The sequence below is a fragment of the Pinus tabuliformis genome, chromosome 3_1 (assembly GCF_031772625.1).
Source record: "Pinus tabuliformis cultivar Carrire ecotype Pingquan chromosome 3_1, CPIR1, whole genome shotgun sequence".
NCBI lineage: Eukaryota > Viridiplantae > Streptophyta > Pinopsida > Pinales > Pinaceae > Pinus > Pinus tabuliformis.
In genome coordinates, this window is record NC_142301.1 from 758,980,909 (window position 1) to 758,997,973 (window position 17,065).

The 17,065-nt window shown below is 36.1% G+C and overlaps 1 pseudogene; it reads left to right on the top strand.

The window, feature by feature from the left end:
• Nucleotides 1-9,061: 9,061 nt before the first annotated feature.
• Nucleotides 9,062-10,883, top strand: LOC149189596 (leucine aminopeptidase pseudogene; annotated as a pseudogene).
• The last annotated feature ends 6,182 nt before the right edge of the window (nucleotides 10,884-17,065 follow it).

The window sequence follows — 17,065 nt, forward strand, 5'->3', positions numbered from 1 at the left end:
CAGCACGTGAAAAGCAAGCAAATACACTAATGCGAAATAAATGTCGGCAACTAATCTAAAAAACACAACACGCAAATCAGTAAAGAATTTAAGCAATATTCGTCGTGAGACGCGAATTGGCCAAATCAAATAAAAACAACAATTTAAAGTGATTATGTCAAAGAATTTCACCGTGAGAGGAATTAATCACATCAGCATAATCGGCGGTATGTGTTTAATGATTGTCATTTAATGATTAGACGTATGGAATATAATGAATAGAGATTAAAGTCACCATGGTATTCGGCTTGTAAAAGTGCTACTCAAATGGAAATTGTCATTAGAAATAAATCCATAGGTGATAAGAGCTAGATGACATATGGCAATATAAGATGATACTCCAATACCACAAGCAGAGCCACTGCTGCCAGTAGGCATTCATAGCCTTGGCAGGGTTGCTTTTTAGCCCCCCCAAATGAGCCAGAGTCCTTCTTACAGTTAATTCTTTTGTTCTTTTTCATAAAGAGACCAATATGCTGGCATGGTGACCAAATAACCATAGTGCCACTCACCAGGGTGTAACAAAGTGATCAGGGTGGCTCATGATGAGACCCCTTGTTCTTTTGACATATTAATTATCGAGAAGGTCATTGGCTTGGTTTGGTAGCCAAATTGGAATGTCACCTATTACATCCTTATGATCATGGTAGGCTGGCTCGTGATGAGACCCCCTATCCTCTTTAGACAATGTTTTAAGCATTTTGATATTTTATTTTTCTTTTGGAATTCTTATTGTAGAAAAAGGGAGGCTCATTTGCTCCTTAAGAGTCAGGGATGGTGTAAGAAGTAAAAAGATGCCAATGAAAGTGTTATACTTTTATCCCCTTGCATTATATCAATGAGTTTTATCCATTTGGGAGTATAAACATAAGCCAATATGGATTAAGAATAATGAATCATTTCATAAGGTGTCCAAAAGAAAAGATGTTCAGACAGTCATTCTAAAGATACATCGTATTAGCTTATGAATAAAGATAACCATCAAAAGGCTTGTAGAAGTCATAATGATATTATTATTACTGTTTTTCCTTAGAAGAGACACAAATTGATTCAAATGGTGCTTATTTGCAATACAAAAGAAGAAGAGAAAGTGGCATAATGATCAAGAAAGAAAAAAATGAGAAAAAATCACAATTTAGCTTCTTAAAAGATGTTGTTCAATTGATTGAATGACAATCATTCAATTGTTTGAACGACAAAATCAAAATAGAAAATGAAAAGTGTTGTTCAACTGATTGAACAACAATCGTTTAATCGTTTGCACAGCGAAATCAATCAAAAACAAAAAGTGTTGTTTAATTAATTGAACAACAGTCATTCAATTGTGCGAATGACAAAATCAAAATAAAAACGAAATGTGTTGTTCAATCAATTGAACGGTAGTCATTCAATTGTTTGAACAGTGAAAACAAATGAAAACAAATTGTGTTGTTCAATCAATTGAATGGGAGATGTTCAATTGTTTGAACGGCGAAAAAACAAAAAAGAAAGTATGTTGTTCAATCAATTAAGCGGCAATCGTTCAATTGTTTGGGCAGCGAAAACAAAAAGAGGAAAATGTGATGTTTAATCAATTGAATGACAGTTGTTCAATAGTTTGAACAACGAAAAACAAGAAAGGAAAATGTGTTGTTCAATCAATTGAATGACAATCATTCAATTGTTTGAATAACGAAATACAAAAATGTGTTGTTCAATCAATTAAATGGCAAACGTTCAATTGTTTGAACAACAAAATACAAAAAGAAAAAAATGTGTTGTTCAATCAATTGAACGACAACGTTCAATTGCTTGAACATTGAAAAACAAAAAAAGAGGAAAAAATGTGTTGTTCAATCAATTGAACGACAACGTTCAATTGTTTGAACAACAAAGAAGAAAAAGAAGAAAAATGTGTTGTTCAATCAATTGAACGAAAACGTTCAATTGTTTGAACAACGAAAAACAAAAAAGAAGAAAATGTGTTGTTCAATCAATTGAACAACATACGTTCAATTGTTTGAACAACAAAAAAAAATAAGAAAATGTGTTGTTCAATCAATTGAATGACAGGCGTTCAATTGTTTGAACAACAAAAAACAAAAAGAAAATGTGATGTTCAATCAATTGAACGGAAAACGTTTAATTGTTTGAACAACAAAAAACAAAAAGAAAATGTGTTGTTCAATCAATTGAACGACAAATGTTCAATTGTTTGAACAGCAAAAACAAAAAAGAAAATGTGTTGTTCAATCAATTGAATGACAAACGTTCAATTGTTTGAACAACAAAAAACAAAAGAGGAAAATGAAACTTCCTAAAAAATTCATATTTACATGGTAATGCCTACAAAGGTATGTACATTATTTACAATTTCTCAAGCAATTTCAATTTTTTAAAGGAAAAGTTGTTGGGTTCTCATTCCCTGCAACTAGAATTTGCATGGAGGGGTCCTTACATACTTGCTCGCAGAAAGACTCCTTGGTAAGTGGTTGATGATAGAGGTGCACTCGATGCCCATTTACCTTAAAAGAATGGTTGGATCCATCTATGGTAGTCAAGGTAAGAGTACCATTATTATGCACTTCTTGAATCTCATAAGGGCCGAGCCATCTTGTTTGCAACTTGCCCGGGAAGTCCTGGAATATGGAATTGTACAGAAGTGCCCAATCCCCTTTTTGAAATGTTTTCTTCTTGATAAGGCTATCATGCCATTTTTCCCTTTGTTGCTGGATTATTGCAGTTCATTACAAAGCAAGTAATCGAGCCTCATCTAGTTTGTTAATCTGCTGAAGACGCTTGGTTTGGGCTTATGTTAAATCCAACCCCACTTCTTGGGCCATTATTAGAGTCTTTATTTCGAATTCGATTGGAAAAATTGGTTCTTTACCGAACACAAGTTGGTATGTAGAGTATCCAGTAGTATTCCTCCAAGTCATACGATAGGCCCACAAGGCCTTTGGCAGTCTAGCAGCCCAATCTCGCCGGTGTGTTAAGATTGTCTTGGTCAGAATCGCTTCTATAACCTTATTAGTGCTTTTGACTTGCCCGTTCCTGTGTGGGTGATAGGGAGAAGTGATCCTGTGCGTAATATGATGGTTTCTGAGAGTGGTAGTAATCTTGTGCCCTGTGAATTGCTTTCCCCCATCTGTGATCACTTCTCGCGGTAATCCATACCGCACAAATAGCCCAAAAAGGAAGTTAATCACTGCTTCCTCTATGGCTCTTGGTAAATCTACTGTTTCCACCCATTTTGTCACATAATTTGTGGCTACCAGTATGTAGGCCTTCTGATTGGATGGCGGATGGAATGGACCTACGAAGTCCAATGCCCAATGCTCGAAGGGTTCTATGACTAATTGGGGCTGTAGAGGCATTTCATCAGATTGGCCAGGCCGGCCCATCCTTTGGAAACTATTGCAGGTTTGGGCATATTTTTTAGCATCCTTAGAAATAGTGGGCCAATAATAGCCCATTTGGAATACCTTATGTCTCGTCCTTCGATCTGCGAAATGTCCCCTGCAGGGTTCGTCATGGCAAGCCTTCAGAATGTCATGGATCTCATCCTCGCGGATACATCTGCATATACACATGTCGGCCCCTATATGAAAAAGATATCCGCATATCCAAGAGAACCGAGCACTGTGCTGAACAATCAGTTTTCTTTCTCTTGTCATTAAATATTTAGGTAGCTTCCCTACTACCAGGTAATTTTTCACATCTGCATACCATGATGTCTTAACTGCCACGGAAAACAGGTGTTCATCTAGAAATTTGTCATCAACCGCCAGTGGATCATTCACCTTCGGAATTCGAGATAGAAAATTAGCAACTGGGTTTTCCTTCCCCAGACGATCTTTAATGGTAATGTCGAACTCCTGCAAAAGAAATAACCACCGTGTTACTTGATCATTTGTGATTGGTTTATTAACTAGATACTGAATGGCAGAGTGATCAGTGTACAAGAAGACTTGGTAGCCAGTTATATAGTGTCTAAATTTTTTTATTGCATAAATAACAGCTAAGAATTCTTTTTCTGTCAATGTATAGTTAAGTTCTGCAGAAGTGAGATTTTTGCTAATATAATATATAGCATTTGATGCGTCCATGGAGATGTGGAAAGGCATCTCCCAGTTTGGTCCACATAATATCGGTGTTGTTGAGACTAGTTTCTTTAAACTTGCAAAAGTTGTGTCACACTTGTTAGACTAGTTGAAATCAACATTTCCAGTTAGAGCATATAAGGGTGCTGCAATCTATGAAATTTTCTTGATAAACCTACGGTAATAACCTGCATATCCCAGGAAGCTACGTACCTCTATTTGAGTGCAGGGGGTAGGCAATAAAAGAATTACCTGTGTTTTTGCTGGATCTACATGTATTCCTGTTGCGGAGATGTAATGTCCCAAGATCACACCCTCGGTCATCATCATGTGACACTTAACATTGCTTAAACATAACCTGGTAGCAATGCATCGTTCTAAGACATTTTCTAGCATTTGCAATGCTTGATCAAAATCATCCCCATATGGATTAAAGTCATCCATATATACCTCCAGTCCTTCATTTATTAGATCGGCAAAGATGCTGAGTATAGCTCTCTGGAACGTGGCTGGGGCATTACACAAGCCAAATGGCAATACCCTGTATGCGAATGTGCCCCAGGGACAGGTGAAGGTTGTTTTATCCTGGTCTTTAGGGGCAATCTGAATTTGATTGTAACCGTTGAAGCCGTCTAAAAAGGAGAAGAACTGCTTCCCTGCCAACGTATCGAGGACCTGATCAATGAATGGGAGGGGGAAGTGATCTTTCTGTGTTGCCTTGTTCAGCTCCCGATAGTCTACACAAATACACCACTTCCCATTTTTCTTAGGGACGACCACCAATGGAGAGACCCATTTACTGTCTGAGATAGGATAAATAAAATTTACATCCAGCAACTTCTACAATTCCTCTTTCACGATATCCTTGAGGTGTGGGTTCAACCTTCATTGAGGTTGCCAGATGGGTCGAGCATCCTTCTCTATATAAATGTGGTGTGTACATAGTTGTGGGTCTATCCCTTTCATATCAGGATAATCCCAGGCAAAAGCCCCTTTATTTTTCTGTAATACCTGGATAAGCTTTTGCTGTTGTTTGCTATCCAGATTATCATTGATATTTAGAACTTTTCCTGGCTCGATCTCAACTGGTTTGCTGTTATGAACAACAGTCATCTGAATATGCTGGTCGTCTGTATCCTTCAAGGGATCTTCCATGGCTTCGTTATCAAGGATTGCTTTCAACATCTGACACTGTACATTACTCACATTAGCTGGCTAATTTATAAAATTGTTGATAACGTCGTCTTCAGTCTGATCTTTAAATTCCAATGCCTCCACTACTGTGAGTGGTGAACGGATTCTCTCTTCTAGGTATGCTGGTGGTTGCTTACATATTTTTACAATGGGCAAACTTGGCCTGGCAGGAGGATATAACACCAGATTTTTTACAGCATCCCCCTTTGTAATAGTCATGTTGCCTTCTCGGCAACCAATATATGCATCAGCTATTGCCAGCCAAGGTCGGCCAAGAATCAAAGGATGCCCATCCAACCTACTCCTTGGGTTTATAACCAGGAAATCTATTGGATATTCCCATGAGTCAACATAAACTATGATATCTTGTAAATTCCCTTCTGGACTTACCACTGATCGGCCAACAAGTTCTAATAAACTGGTGGTTAGTTCCAGGTTTGTAATACCAAGTGCCTGACAAGTTTATGTTATTAATATGTTAATGGCGGCTCCTAGATCAATTAGTGTATTTGGAAAAGAGCGACCATATATCTAAACTATTACTATGGGGTTTCCAGGATCTTTGTACTTTATTGGAGTTTCCTCTCCCAAGAGTAAATTGGATAAGGATCCTATAACAAGTATAGTGGGTGAGGTTTTTACCTTCCTCACAGGCTTCCTTACACACAATTCTTTAATTTTTTTGGCATAGATGGGGATGTCTTGAATGGCCTGGAGGAGAGGGATCTTAATACACAAATTTTTTAGTTCCCCTACAAGATCGAAATCAGGGTAGGCGATCGGTTTAGGTATTGTTAGTATTTCGAGGAACGGAGGAGAAGTGACTATAAGTTTTTCAGGGTCATCATGCTAATCTGTTTCTTCCCCTTGCTTTGGTTTAGCATTATTTACAGGCGGTGGAATATGTACAAGTGATGGAATATGTACAGGTGGAGTTACATTTTCAATTGAAGGTTGGTCCCTGTTTTCCTCAGGGGTGATGACGCGTCTTAACCTTAATCTGAGCTCATTACATTCTTTCTACTCAATCTCATACTCTGGGTTTTCAATAATCTATACCAACTGGACTGGTCTGTTATTAGGATTCGGGTTCGGCTGAGCTGGTAACTGTGGCTACAGAAGAGGTTGAGAATTCTGCTATAATGTATACGAAGTTGACAATGCAGGTTGAGGCTGAGGGCCCATCCCCATAGGTACATTAGATATCCCCAGAGGTCGCTGCCAATTTGTAGACCAATTCAGATTTTGAGAGGTGGAGGTAGGCCACTGGGATTGATAGGGATTGCCTTGCCAAACAGGAGTAAAAGGAGAATTCGACCAACCATTTCCTAGAAAAGATTGTGTTGGCCAGGATGTCATAGGGAATGGCAGGCTCTGCCAATTTGGGTAGGGTGATTGGCCTTGCCAGGCTGCCCCAAGGTTCTGCTATTGATTAAACTGCGAGGAAGGAAAGAATTGGGGTGTGTCTTGTGACATACCTGTAGGTTTAGCTTGCCATTGTCGACGCTGGTTCATCAGATATACTGGTTCTATTTCTTCCTCTGCTTCTTTGAATACTTCTTTCAGCCCGGGTAATGATGGACATTGTTCAGTGTCGTGATCTTTAGTACAGATGGCACATGTCTGAACCATGTCTAATGGGCATTCCCGTTGGCTGTGCTTCTTTCAACAACGTGGGCAGAAGATGGACAAATTTTGTTATGCTAAAGCCTGTTTTTGTTTAACCTGTAGGACGTCCAGATCTGTTGTAAGAGTGCCCAGGATGTCCTTCTTAAAATCTTGCTTCAATAGGGGAATGATGTTGAAACACGAGAAATCAAAAGTGATGGTATTATTGTTTGGAATAGGGAAGAAAAAAATAATAATATTAAAATGTTTTGTATTTAAAATGATAATAATAATAATAATAATATAATGGTTTGTTATTTAAATTTTATTTTTAAATATAAAATTTAATGTTTTTCCGTTTACGTTATGATGTTGATTCCTTTGATTCACCTACGTGCGTGTGTTTTCATATTGAAATTGAAGAGCAAAAAGCATAGGTGTCCCATCCCATAATCACAAATTTCTTTTTTGTCATTATCTTTAATAGAATGTCACATTCTCAATGGGTCAAGGTGTCAGACAAGGCCATGATTCCATATTGAAGTAGTGGGAGCAGCATTCAAATTTGAGAGTGAACATATTTTTTTAATTGAATAGAGAGTGAAAAGGAAATTATAATATTATAAAAAGGTGATTAACTTAACTGTTTTTAGTGGGAGAAATTAATTTTTTTAAAATATTAATATTTTTTCTTAAATTTATTAGATAAAAAAAAAGTTATATTTGTGAGAGTTGAAGATAAAAAAAATAGTTTGTTTTACATTATTCATCATATATTTATATTAAATATAAATTTCAAAATATTTGTAATATTATTAATTTTCTTTAAGTCAACAAAACTATGGTGATCTCAAGTATAGAAATAAATTTAATTTTTCTTAATGTTTTTGGCATAGAAATATACTTCTAGAGAATTCTAAGTATTATCTAACATTTTTCAAGTCCCATAGACAGACATTAACCATCATCATCTTTATCAATATTGATAATAGATAATTAAAAAAATCAACATTTATAACTCATATATATATATATATATATATATTTGTGATTATTATGTTGAGACACTCTGTAATCTAATATGAATGAGATATTGTTGTGCCAAAAGAAATTTTACAACTTATTATGAGTAAGATATTATTGTGCCAATTTTTTTTTACAACCCTCTATGAGAGAAACAAAGAGAGAGCTTGCTTGACCCCGGAGAATTTGAATATTGAATTTCATGGTTTGCATAATACTTCCTGGGCATCCTGGGCACTCTTACAACAGAGCACTCTTACAGAGAGAAAGCTTGCTTGACCCCAGAGAATTTGAATATTGAATTTCATGGTTTGCATAATACTTCCTAATATGGATGGCCAATTATGCTAATATTTTGTTTTATTTATTATTTATATAAAACAAATACATTAAAATTTTATTAATTTTTTTATATCAATATTTTAAAAAACAAAATTTTAAAATGTATATAAGCACAAAGTTCAAATTACATATTTTTATGAATTTTATTTCCTATAATACTTTTATATATTCTAATATAAATACTATAAATTAATTGAAAGACTTAAACTAACTAATAGTGAAAAGAGGACAACCTTGAATAACTTTTCAAAACAATTCCGAGTTTTGATCCCATCACCAAAAAAAATTGTTGGAAAGCCCACTGGACACTATTTTCAATTTTTAATTCTAGTGTAGTATATTTTTAGATGAATTTGATTAAAATCCAAACAATTACACCGAATGTATCTTTGTGCCGGGTTAGGCTGGGTCAAACATAGAGGCCTATTTTCATATGCCTCTCTCCAGTTAAAATCTGACATGTGGCTAGCACCCAACATTCGAACGTGACGCCGCCACGCACTGGGGCTTCAACATGGGAGTTCTGGGACTCATTTCGGGCATCTTCGCGTTCGTTGATCAACAAAGGAGGGCAATGATGATAGTAGTGGTGCTGGTGAGGTTTAACATTTTGCAGGAGGAGCGTATGCGCTTACAAGAATGGGAGGCCAATGTTGAGGTGCAGGAGTGGGAAGATACCACCACCACTGCCACCAAATCCACCATAATTTCATATCCATAGCCAAACTCAGGTGTTTTTGAGAGAAAATTTTGATTAGGCATATGATTATAATATGGCTCCAATTGATCCTCGTTCCTTCACATATTTCGTGCATCCTCTAATATAACATGTCAATATTTCATTGTATTTTGATTTTAATAGCAAAAGGATTGATGGGTCTGTGACTCTGATTCTTGAATGTCCTTATTCTGGGGATATATATGTCGACACTAGATCCCTGGAAATACATGGAGCTTACCATGACACCACTAAATCCTTTTCGTCTTTTACTTCCATACTTTTCATTTTACAAAATCTAAATCCCAGCAAGGGCAGGCTTCTTAGATTTTCTCTTACAACTAAAATCTCTTTTTATCATAACATTCAAATCCCATCAATCAACTTCAACTATTCAATGTTTGTATCTAGCATTAATTGCAGGGAAAAAATTCTCATATGTCTACACCTAATGCTAGTCTATCCATGCTCGGTCTATATTCCCCTACCAGGACACTCCCAGAGCAAGGATTCAGTACTCGACTATGCTAAACATTCCTGAATAGATGAGCTCTATAATGTCTGCTACCCATAAGGGTCAGATGGCTCCTTCCATAAGATAAGAAAAGGGAGCATGCCCTGGTGAGAAATGGGTGATGCATGAAAGAGTTGTTGAGCATTGTTCAATGCAATGACAAATACCTCCATATATTTTTGCATTTGTGGTGGGGAATATTATTCTAAGGAGGTTGGTCTCAGGACTAGGATCTATTCTGAACCTTGACCTATTCCTAAAGTTGTACAACATGAGTTCACAAACATAAAAGAGATAATGAAGTGGGGGGAAGCTATATGGTGAATATGAATGAGAGAGATTTGATCTCCTTGTATTGCCACCGAGTCTCCCATTTGGAGGAATGGAATCCCAAGCTAGTCTTCTTAACCTCCACTTTCATTGCAGTGTATTTGAGTGGTGGGTAGGTAGTGGCACATGAGATCGCACTGGAAATCTCATCACCGATGCCACAAATAATGACTTTTGGCTAGATGAGGTATTATTACATACAAACCTAACTATATCTTACCATGTGCTATATAAAACACATTATTGAAGATTTGAGTTTTGAGGGTTTATGATTTTAAGCTTTAGGAAGTGTTTTTTTTCAGGGTTTTATGACATATGAAAAGCAAAGAATTGTGGAAGTCGTACAAGACATGGAGCATGCTACTTCGAACATTGGATTAGGTTGTTCAAATTTGAAAGACGAGATGCTTAGATCCAAAGATAATATGGAATTTTACCAAGTTGAGAACAAACTAGGAAGGGGTTTATCCCGAGGATGTTTACTCTCCCATCCCTTATGAAAATGGTTTTCAATTGGCATATATAGTGTCAGGTCTTAGTCACTCTCTCCTTTGTTTATTGTTGTTTTCTGTATTTGTATGTTTCTTGTTTCGATTCCATTCTCAACCTCCTACGAGTAACACATAATGTTAATGCTGAGTGGGTCTGAAGCTCAATTTTATTAATGCAACAATCCAAACTCAATCTGTTGATACCTATACATTTCTGAGTGCAGGTTGGGTGCCCTGAGTTCGATGAGTTTCTAAAGAGGTTTATCCGATGTTTCAAGTTCCAATCCATTGAAACCAATACATTCCTAGCCTTTCTGAAGAAGAATATTCCCGACATTGAGAATAAAATTGATTTCAATGTTTGGGTAGATGGGACTGAAATTCCTCTAGATGCCATGGAGCCCATTTTCACCATCCATGACAAGGTCTTGTCTTCATCACGGGACTTCATTTCCAAACAAATGCCCTCCAATGAGGAAGTGAGAATGTGGCAGGATCAAGAGTGGTAAATTTACTTGAAGAGTCTCCCCCAAGAAACTTAAGCCATCAAAATTGTGTAACCTTTTCAAATTCTTTACACTTGCCCTATTATGATCAATTTGTTTGCTAATGAAAATAGTTTTACTAAAAAGATAAAAGGGAAAAGTAATGATCATTTCTGTTTTCTTAACATTTTGTGCCCAAGTTTTCTCAATAAAAGTCAAGATTCAAGACCACCATCTATTTTTATTCTTCCATTTAGTTACCCTGGGCGGGCTGGGAGGGTCAGGTGGAGAGGGCCGAGGGGTGAGGAAGAGGGGGGGAGGGAGGGGGAGGGGGAGGGGAGGGCTGGGGGGAGAGAGCGGGTGGGGTGGGGAGGGGAGGAGGGGGAGAGGAGAGGGGAGGAGGGGGGCTGGGGTGGAGGAGGGGAGGGGGAGCGGGGTAGGATTGGGGTTGGGTGGAGTGAGGGGGTGGGGTTGGGGTTGGTCGGAGCAAGGGGAGAGGGGTCAATTTTTTTAAAATTGTTTTTTTTAATATATATATATATATATATATATATATATATATATATATATATATATATATAACTCTCTTTTTTTGGCTTTTTAATTGCTTTGTTTTTTGTTTTGTTTTGTTTTTTGTTTTTTAATTTTTTTTTCTTTTTATTTTATTTTATGTTATTTCATAATTTTTTTTTTTTTTTTTTAATGTGTGTGTGTGTTTTAATTTTGTATAATTTAATTATTTTATTTTTGTCATTTTCTTTTAATTTCATTTTTTTGTTCATTTAAATTGTTTGATTTAAATATTTTTTCATTTTTTATTTTAATTGATTTTTTATTTTATTTTTCTTAATTTTTTTTATTTTAATATTTTTTGGTAATTATTTTAAGTGTTGTTGTTGTTGTTTTTGTTTTGTTTTTAATGAGGTTTTTATTTTTTATTTGTTTTTTTTTTAACTTTTTTTTTTTTTTTTTTTAGATTTTTTTTGATTAGGTTAATTTGTTTTTCTTTAATTTTTTTTTTTTAAATCAATTTTATTTATTTATTTGTTGTTGTTATTGTTGTTTTTTTTTTTTTAACGAGTTAATTTTGTTTTATTTCCCATTTTTATAGGGATTTTTTTTTTAATATATTTTTTGTCATGTTTTTTTTATTTTTATTTTTATGTTTTATTACTAATGTGAAAATCACCAACATTTTAAAAAAATTATCCACACTTAATTCATTAGAAAACTTAAAGTGTAAAAACTAAGTCCTCTAAACAAAAAGGGTTGATGCTCATCAACACTTTTCAAAATCAAGACGAAAATCACTAACAAAAAAAAAAATGTTCACACTTGATACATAAAAAAAGTTAAGTGTCAAAAATAAGCCCTCTAAAAAAATGTGTTGATGCTGCATCAACACTTTTCAAAATTAGCGTGAAAATCAATAACATTCAAAAAATGTGTTGATGCTACATCAACACTTTTCAAAATCAACATGAAAGTCACTAACATCGAAAAAAAAATGTTCATACTTGATACATGAGAAAATTTGAAATGCCAAAAATATGCTAAAAAAAAAGTGTATTCTAGCATCACCACTTTTCAAAATCGGGTGATTTTTTGTTACCTCAAGAAAACGGGTACCAGTTCACTTTCTCGTTTGATCGGTAACTATGTTATTAGAGCTACCTATAGAGTGTTATGACAATCGATTGAGCTTTTGACCCATTTCTATTTTACCTTAACCAATGAGCAATTATTCCCTAGGTGGAAAAATGCATGGCATCATCCACATTTAAAGGGGGTGCCCTCATAATCTAGAGGTTGTGTATCAGTGACATTATAATAATTAACTGAGATAGCATCAGGGAGCCCTAATACAACATTTAACCCCACTATAATCCTCACCATTCCCATATAACTTGTTTTTAGGAAAGACATATTTGCTTCGTAGAAGAAGCCAAGGATGTCACCTATCTCTTTAAATACCTCTTTGAACCAAAAAATTCTCGGCAAACCAACGAGGAAAACCCAGATAGAGAGACCAATCAACTTTTCAACCCTCGCATCAAAGTCGATTATCCATTTCTTAAAAAATAACACTTGCACCCCCAACATCATCTATTTAGTATAATTTTGTTGACATCTTCTCTAGAGGAAGCTATCCAATTGAGCCATGCTTTCTCTAGAATCATACATCTTGGACATTAACCTAGCATAAGAGTGAAATTTTACTCTATCCAAACCTTAAGTGCCACCATTGACATCCTCTTCCTGGAAAAACGAACTACCAAAGTTGCTTCCTCCAACTTGGAAGCGTCATGAAGTTTAATGTCCACAATAATGACAAGAATGGGTTCTTTGACCTTCTTCTTTATGCACCTTTTATTTATAGAGGGACCAACTTTTTCAGGGGAGGTAGGTGAAAATGACCACAGGCTAGGAGTATATCATTCATTAAGCAAGTCTAAAGACAATAATCAGACAAGGAATCTGTCTCCAAGGGAGGGTAGGTCAATAGGGCGGCTCTGAGTCATCTGTAAAGAAATATCAAATACAAAGTCACTAAGAGAGTGATGCGCATCCAAGGTGGACCACTGGGATATCGAAGTCTTTGAAGGAAAAAAGTGGGGACAAGAGGCTATAACAAAAACCTATTGTATTTCAAAGAAGCCCCTATCTTTTTCATGAACCTGAATTTGACAGAACTCATCATAAAATTGAGATGGAATCAAAATAGTATTGTTGAAAACCACCATTGTTTTGTGCATTGAGGATACCTTTGACCGTCAAGCAAATTGATTTGACACCCATGCATCATTACTTTACACTGTATTAGAAAACATAGATGCATTACTAGCGGGGAGGACCAAATTTGCATACTATAGATAGGGTCCTCTAAGAAATCAACCAGTTCATAATGAGAGCTGAAAACCCTCCATTGGTATATATATATATATATATATATATATATTGTAAATCCATTTTAACTTAGTATGTATCATGCCTTGTTAGAAATCAAATCCTTCCTCTTTTTAGAATGTAAAAACTAAAAATTGTTTTCACTTTCATTTGATCCTTTAGACTCATGTTAACATAGATTTAAATTGATTTTACTCAAACATTTTTATAATTAAAATAAATAAATATCTTTAAAATCTATCATAACTCCATTGTCAAACCTCACTAACTCATCATTATTATTCAAGTAAAATTAAGCCATCTACATTATAAAAATACTATTTTTATAGTTATAAATTTTTTATATTTGTTTTATTAAATTTTTATGACTTCAAAATTTAAAAAGTTACATTTTAATATTAAAATTAAAGTACTAGGAAAATTCCACAAAACATCATATAATTAATATCCATTTTAATATCATATAATTTTAAAACTCCTAAATTATATGTTTTATTTATAGAATTTTAATTATAGTTTTTATTTTTGTTTTATTTATTATTTTTTAAGTTTTAATGCAGTGACAATAAGGAGAGGTATTTGTTGGGGTAGTCTTTAACCTCAAAGAAATTGAAGGACAATATGCATTACAACTAGGAGTCATTTCCAATAACTTAAAATAGGTATATGCTTTTTTGCAAGGCATTAACATAAAGTGTATATTCCATTTTAAAGTTAGAAATTCTTCTTAACAAAATTAGAACTTTGGTTAAAAAAAATGAACAAAAAGATTGAATGGTTAGTGCACACATATGCTATTTTGCAAGGCATTTTGCAAGGCGTTATCCTAAATGTTACATTCTATTTTAAGGTTAAAAATCATTCTTAGCATAATTAAAACTTTGGTGGAAAATTTGAACTACAAGATTGAATGGTTTCCACTGAGAAGGCACCATAACAAATTGGATGACTTCTACGCCCATTCTCTTACCCAATTAAGAAGAAAAAGGATTGTTTCTAATTAATGGGTGACAACTTTTTAATGAACTTAATAAAAAAAAAAAGATTATTTTTAATTAACACATAACTTCTCGACGAACCAATTCCGTAATTATAAGGGCCCCAATCCTTTTGTATTTGGTAAATTTCTATATGAATAAGTATTTTGGTTGGTTTTGAAATTGTAAATCATGAATAGCAAGTTACATCTTCTCTTTATTATTATGGGAATTATCTACTTATGTAACTCCTATATATCTCTTTATTACAATCTTTTATATCAATAATATATATATATATATATATATATATAGAGAGAGAGAGAGAGAGAGAGAGCTTGCTTGACCCCAGAGAATTTGAATATTGAATTTCATGGTTTGCATAATACTTACTAACATGGATTGCCAATTAAGCTAAATTGTTGTTTTATTTATTATTATATATAGAACAAGTACATTAAAATTTTATTATTTTTTTTATATCAATATTTAAAAAAAACAAAAAACAAAATTTTAAAATGTATATAAGCATAAAGTTTAAATTATATATTTTAAGAATTTTATTTCTTATAATACTTTTAAATATTCTAATATAAATACTATAAATTAATTAAAAGACTTAAACTAACTAATAGTGAAAAGAGGATATCATAAAATTGTTATATGAATTTTTTGAGGAAGAACCTGCCGGCCAAGCTCTGAGCGATCAGCCCGAACGCTGCTCCTCGGCCTAGCTTGGCCCTCCTCGGCCTTTCCAATCCCTGCGCGGCCTGATCTCTTGATCCGTCGCGGGTCTGCCCGGTGGATCTCATCCCGGCGACCAGTCTCGGCCCTGAGGCTGTCTTGGAAGGCCACCCTCCTCTGCGATTCTGCGAGTTCTCAAATCGGTGGATCGACCTTTTTCCTGGGGCTCCTCCTGAGCGGCTCTGGGGGATATGATCGCAGGTTCTGGGTGAGCTCGATCAGATCGAGCTATGGCTGCCTCATCGGGGTCCCCCTCGCCCCCTTCTTCTGAAGTCGAGGCTTTTGTCAACCTGTTGAACTCTCTTCCAAAGAAGAAATCGACCGAGGCCGCGAAATTTGTAAAGCGTCTGGACGACATCCCTGAGATCTCGCTTCCCCCTGAGAAGCCGATCCAGGTCGCCCTTTCATTAGCAGAGCGAGCCTTGGTTGGGCAGTTCACCGGGCTCTGGCCCTCCCCCAAAACCACGGAGAGCTGGGTAGCAAGGAACTGGGCGCCGCTCATTAAAAATAGAGTCACCTCGTATTTCCTGGGGAAGGGTTTCTTCCTGTTTGAGTTTGCTGAAAAAGAAGATAAGGAGCTGATATTCCGCAATGGTCCCTATTTCATGGGCCCTCAAGGACTGTATCTCAACAAGTGGACGCCCGACTTTGATCCATCAGTTGACGTCCCCTCAGCTGTTCCTGTGTGGGTTCGTCTGCCCAATCTGCCAATGCACTGCTGGAACTGGGAATCCCTCAAACACATTGGAAATACTCTAGGCAAATTCATTGACCGCGCCAACAGCAGAGATCAATTTGACTGTGCTAGAATCTGCGTCGAAGTGGACCTCGAGGTCGGTCTGCCTGAGGCAATAAAGATTAGGGTTGGAAGCTGGTCGCATGTTCAAAAACTGGACTATGAACAGCTTCCGTTCAAGTGCAGGAAGTGCCAGGTCTACGGCCATTTTGCTAGGGACTGTCCAAAAAACAGTGAAGCAGAGAAAAGCAAGGGGGAAGGATGGACGCAGGTCAAAAGATCCAAAAGCAAAGCCCCAAGAAATGGAAACAATAATACCAAGGCTCCCCAGACAGGCCCTGGGTTTCATACTCCTCACATGGAAGAACAAGGAAACAAATACATCCAGCTAAGCTCAGCAACAGAGGACACTCAAGGTATAGAGATACAGAATGAAGGATCGCCTCACAAAGAGCCCCCCTTGGAGCCAAAGCAAGTCGAAAACAATGCAGACAAAACGGAAGAGATACCCTCAGAAGAGGCTGAGGAAGTGCAAAGCTCGGAGGACTCAGAAGAAGAAGGTGAAATAGCAGGCTCGCAATCCTCGGCCAGAAGATCACTGAGAGGCCGAAAAACTGCCCGCGAAAAAAGGGAGCAGGAGACTTACAAGGACAAATTGCAAGGAAGCCAACCTACCCTTGAGAAACTGTTGGCTAAAACCCTGAAGATGACCAGAAATCAGCTCCAGAGCTCTAAAGGAGCTCCCCACTCCAAAAGTAAGTGATGAAGATCGTCTCCTGGAATTGTAGGGGTATGGGAAGCAAAAGAAAAGAAGAAGCCGTCAAAAGTCTGATAAGATCCGACTCTCCAACATACTCCTAATATAGGAGACCAAA